The sequence below is a fragment of the Lissotriton helveticus genome, chromosome 4_1, assembly GCF_964261635.1.
Source record: "Lissotriton helveticus chromosome 4_1, aLisHel1.1, whole genome shotgun sequence".
NCBI classification, from domain to species: domain Eukaryota; kingdom Metazoa; phylum Chordata; class Amphibia; order Caudata; family Salamandridae; genus Lissotriton; species Lissotriton helveticus.
The window spans coordinates 754,980,704-754,986,817 of NC_136063.1; positions in this window are offsets into that span (position 1 = coordinate 754,980,704).

Sequence of the window (6,114 nt, forward strand, 5' to 3'; positions counted from 1 at the left end):
CTCTCCTCATCCTCCCCACCACTGGATCCCTCCATGTCCGAATCTGCACGCGACCCAGACTGGTGAACTGATCCCCCTTTATCTATGGCACCGCCTCTTCTGCTGGCCGGTGCTGATGCTGTACTTGACACATAGGTAACATCACAAATCTCCAAAGATCAAACAACTACATGATTTTGACTTGTGCAATTATCTTTGGATACATTTTCATACATTTATATAAACAGCAATATCTCTGACACCATGATTTACGCTTTTTCTTATTACCTCAAAAGTCCCTTTTATTGACTTTGGGTTTTTCGCATATACATTTTCAATTATTTAATTGTTTTATACATTGAAATTATCCTTCATTCCCAAAAAGTTTTTTTCTCTCCTAGTTTCGATACTATACATTACATACAAATACACAATTTATACAACATATATACATTTTGATCATTTTTCGATGCAACTTGTCATTTTTCAATGCAACTTAGAGTATTTCTGTTTGTAATAGATTCATTCAAGCTCTTTTTCAGAAAAGTCTTTCCGAAGATGCTTCTTATCTTGATGTCCCTGGATGCTTGTTTCCGGTCCAGGGAAGACATGGCTTGGCAGTTCGGGCTGGACTGCTCCCATGAAGCACAGGGTCAAACTGATTTGCATATGGCCATGTCTGAACTGGGGTGGCGGAGTGAGCTAAAGAATGGTGATGGATTAAACCCAGATCAGTTGACTGGGGGTGAGTGTTTGATTTGCTCAAACGCTCCGTCCGTCATCCCCTTTTGTATCGAAAGGGGCATAACCAGGCATCTAATAATCCTTGTGTATATGCATCTTTTAAAACTGAACAGTGGGTTTGGCTGACTTCTGACCTGTAAAAGGGGCAGCAGGCTAAGATAATACAACATACATGTTTAAAAAAGGTGTGCAACAAAGCACATACTCACCCCTTCTTGCTGCTATGTAGCTTTCAACTGCCCATCCAGATCAGGGAAGGCCCCTGCAAAGCTACGGAGCATGTGGGGGGGTCAGGGTTTGGCAGCCACCTCTCTTGCCTGGGAGTGACAGGCCCAGTTGGACTTCTGCAGTCTTTTTGGTCCATGCTCAAAGGTCCTACCACCTCTTGCGGCAATGACAGACACGCCGAATTTCCAACCCCACAGAGCGCACCTTCAGGAGTTGGCCTGTAAGAATGACATGGTGACAGACCCTTAGTTCACATGCAACATGCTTCTGAGTCAGACACTTGTACACATAGGTCTTGGTCAGATTGGCAACATAGTGTAAGGGGTAGGCAATTGGCAATGTGTGCAGTTGTCCTGTGTTCAGTGACAACTCCATCCCATGAGAACAGTGATACGATGTTTACCCCAGTACACACACTTCTACAGCAGTGTAGCTGCCCAGGACAGTTATCTACACACTTTTAAACTTACAACTAACAGTTTACATGCTTGCCTAAGAGATTGCTAATGCTAGTAGTGCATGGTTATTGCACACGTCCAATGAACATTCAGTGTGATCATCACCTGCTCCTCTGGTTTGCCATGCAACTAGCTGTACAGTGTCAGAAGGGTGTCCAGCGGGGCCTGGGTTTCTTCTTCGGTGAAAGGTGGGGCCCTAAACACTGTACATGCCATGGTAGCTCCTGAGGTTGTGGACACAGCAGCAGAGTGATGGGGAGGTGCAGGAATGATGCAGGTAGTACAGGCAAGTGAAGTCTCTAGGGAACAGGCAGACTTATATCTAAACAGCAGACAAGGTCTTAATTCCATGCGGCCAAAGCGATAGGTTTGCGTCGGTTGCATTTTACGAATCGGTCCAATGCATAACATTGCCTGCAGAGGACACGCCTATTGCGATGTTAAAAAAAATCATCGTCCTACTGCGATTGACTTTGATACATTGATGACAGAAGGTTACAGAGTCGGTTTCCACGCGATGAGAATACGAACCGAAACGCGCGTCTCTCACCATGAAAACGTGCAGCCAATGGCTGTGGTAGACTCGGTTAGGATGCGGCTACCATGACCTTTGAATACTCACCTGCATCTGTCACCATAACAACTTGCAAGCAATGGTTGTGTCCGAATTGATTAGGATGCGGCTACCGTGTCCTTTGAATACTCACCCGCATCTGTCACCATAATAATTTGCAGCCAATGGTTGTATCTGAATTGGTTAGTATGCAGTATCGTGTTCTTTGAATACTCACCCTCGTCTGTTACCATACCAACTTGCAGCCAATGGCTGTGTCCGAATCGGTTTGGATGCGGCTACGGCGTCCTTTCAATAATCGGTCGGCAGAGCAGAGAATTCTGCAATTGATCTATTGCTGTGCGTTACATGTGTGGAATCATTTTTTTAGAGATGAAATGGACCTTTACATGAATATCTCACACTCCCATGAGTAGCTAACCTTGAGGGGTACACCACACACTGATTTTGAGCCTAATAACAACATGATACAAAATTACTCCATTTACCCTCTTAGGCTTGGTCACAGTGCCAATGCATTTTTTGGGATATGCAAGATCATTCCTGACCAATTCACTGCATTTTGCAGATGTGTGACCCAGTGTGCAATCAGTGTGACTTCTGGTTGTAAATGTTTGGTGTTTAAGTCATGGATGAAGTATTTACCTTTGTATGGGTAGACTGTGACATAATGCAGCCACATCAGCTTGTGTTTGTTACCTGAATTTCTAGTGTATCTTTGTTTCCCAGACTTAAGTGGATTAATGTTGTCATATATATGCAACAACTACATTTTTCATGGTTTGTGTATGTGATTGTATGTGTATTAAAGACATGACAACATGACAGTGTCCACGCTGTGACAGTAACGTGCATGATTCACATTGTGAGACGCTGTATGATGTGGTGTCCCACATATCTGGCATTACATGATCTTATTGTGGGTACCTTTTAACCATGCAATTCTTCTCGCAAACTGATATCTAGGCTTATTTGATAGGGAACTGTGGAGTATGCGATGCCTGATCACATGAGCGGTGAAAGACAGTAGAGACTTTTTACAGTACAGCACTGCAATTGCTGTGTCACCATACCTTCGTAACATGATTAGGAAGGGCCCTAATGCTGTGATATGTATCTAAGGTCATCCTTTTTAATTGAAATGTGTATTTCCAATGTTCTGTAGCTTTATTTATTCAGATTTCATGTTCAGTTTGTCTCAATGCTTGTTGCTTTGTACATTGTGAACAAACACCAACTGAGTTTACTTTCTACATGTAGGTATCACAGACGACCTCCAGTCTACAGGCCCTTTTCAGACCTCCAGACCATGGAAGAATGGGATTTCATTGGAAAATACTGTTTCACCAGGCCAATAATTGAAGAGTTGTGTGAGCAGTTGTCACCGCATTTGCAGCCTGGTCACACATATCCAACTGCACTGACCCCCAAGGTGAAGTTCACAACAGCATTGCATTTCTTAGCTACGGGTTAATTTAAATACACAGTGGCAACAGCAGGTGGAATATCCCAAGCAATGTTCAGCCTTGTCTTTCGGAATGTGTTGGAGGCATTGCTGCATTACCTGGACCTGTACATCAAGTTCCTGACACCTGGAGAGTTGACAGACATCAAGGGAGAATGCCATGCCTAGGGACGGATGCAACATGTCATTGCCTCTATTGCCTCTATTGATGGCACCCATGTACCATTGGTCCCACCACAAGCAAATGAGCAGACATATTGTAACAGCAACATTACCACTCTATCAATGTCCAGGTGGTATGTTTGGTTGACATTTTTATCCCCCAGGTCGGTGCATGTTTCCCTGTCTCGGCCCTTAATGCCAACATCCTGAACAACAGTGTCATCCCCATTTAATGTCTCAGCTGCAACCTGATCGGGCCTGGCTTCTTGGTAGGTGATGCTGTATGTGCATGTTGTGGAGTGTGTTGATTGTATGTCAGATAGTGCTCTGTTTTCAGACAATTGAAGTTTTTTCTGAGTTCGTTGTAGGAGACTCTGTATATCCCAACCAGCCTTGGTTACTGACACCACTCCGTAACCCTGGCATTCCTGCAGAAGTGCGGTTTAATGAGGCCCATGATAGGACCAGGCGAGGGGTGGAGCGGACCTTTGGGCTCCCGAAGACCCGCTGTCTTGATCACACAGGAGGAGCCCTGCAATATGCCCCATTGAAGGTATGTAAGATCATCACAGCTTGCTATATGCTCCACAACCTAGCTAAAGGAAGGTAATACCACTCATACTTGATGACGGAGACCAGCAGCCACCAGCAAGGAAGGATCCAGGACTGTGACATGTTGACAGTGGTGATGAGGTGGAGGGTTTGGATCTGTGACACCAGCTCATCCAATCAATCAATCAATCAATCATGCCATTTGTATAGCGCACTACTCACCCGGGAGGGTCTCAAGGCGCTTGGGGGGAGGGGTATGCTACTGCTCGAACAGCCAGGTCTTGAGCTGTTTCCTGAAGGCGAGATGGTCCTGGGTCAGCCGAAGGTGGATGGGGAGGGAGTTCCAAGTCTTGGCAGCCAGGTAAGAGAAGGATCTTCCTCCGGCGGTGGCTCTTCGGATGCGTGGTACGGCTGCGAGGGCGAGGCTGGTGGACCGTAGCTGGCGGGTGGGCGTGTAGAAGGTCAGGCGGTCGTTGAGGTACTTGGGGCCCAGGTCGTGGAGAGACTTGTGTGCGTGGATGAGGAGCCGGAACGTGATCCTCTTGTCGACGGGGAGCCAGTGCAGGTTCCTCAGGTGGCTGGAGATGTGGCTGCGTCGGGGGACATCCAGGATGCGTCGGGCGGAGGCGTTCTGGATGCGCTGGAGTCTTTTCTGTAGCTTGGCTGTGGTTCCGGCGTAGAGGGCGTTTCCGTAGTCCAGTCGGCTGGTGACGAGTGCCTGGGTGACAGTCTTCCTGGTCTCGGTCGGGATCCAGCGGAAGATCTTGCGAAGCATACGCAGGGTGTTGAAGCACGATGAGGAGACGGCGTTGACTTGTCTGGTAATCGAGAGGAAGGGGTCCAGGATGAAGCCCAGGTTGCGTGCGTGGTCGGTTGGCTTGGGTGCGGTGCCCAGGGCTGGGGGCCACCAGGAGTCATCCCAGGCGGAGGGCGAAGATCCCAGGATGAGGACTTCCGTCTTGTCCGAGTTCAGTTTCAGGCGGCTGTCCTTCATCCACTCGGCGACGTCTTTCATCCCTTCGTGTAGGCAGGTTCTGGCGGTGTCGGTGTCTCTGGTGAGGGAGAGGATCAGCTGGGTGTCGTCGGCATAAGAGATGATGTTGAGGTTGTGCTGGCGTGCGATGGCTGCGAGAGGTTTCATGTAGATGTTGAAGAGGGTGGGGCTGAGTGAAGATCCTTGCGGGACGGCGCAGATGACTTTGGTGGCCTCGGAGCGAAACGGGGGGAGGCGGACTCTTTGTGTTCTTCCGGCGAGGAACAAGATGATCCACTCCAGTGCCTTCTCTTGGATACCGATGTTGCTGAGGCGCTGGACTAGGGTGCGGTGGCAGACCGTGTCGAACGCAGCGGAGAGGTCCAGGAGGATGAGGGCCACTGTTTCCCCCTTGTCGAGCAGGGTCCGGATGTCGTCGGTGGCTGCGATGAGGGCGGTCTCGGTGCTGTGGTTGGCTCTGAAGCCGGACTGCGAGGGGTCGAGGGATCCGTTCGTCTCGAGGAAGGCGGTCAGCTGTCTGTTGACGATCTTCTCGATGACTTTAGCAGGAAAAGGGAGGAGCGAGATGGGGCGGAAGTTTTTGAGATTGGTGGGGTCCGCTGTAGGTTTCTTCAGGAGGGCGCTGATCTCGGCGTGCTCCCAGCTCTCCGGGAAGGTGGCGGTGTTGAAGGAGGCGTTGATGATGTTCCGGAGTTGGGGTGCGATGGTGGAGTCGGCCTTGTTGAAGACGTGGTGTGGGCAGGGGTCGGTCGGTGATCCGGAGTGGATGGTGTTCATCGTGCGGGCTGTGTCTTCGGTGGTCACCGTGGTCCAGGTGCAAAGGGTGGCGGTGGGGGGCGTTGGTTCGACGGTTGGGTGCGTGGGTGGGGCGCCGAAGCTGTTGTGGATGTCGGCGATCTTGCGGTGGAAGAACGAGGCGAGGGAGTCGCAGACGTCTTGTGACGGAGTGATGTCGTTG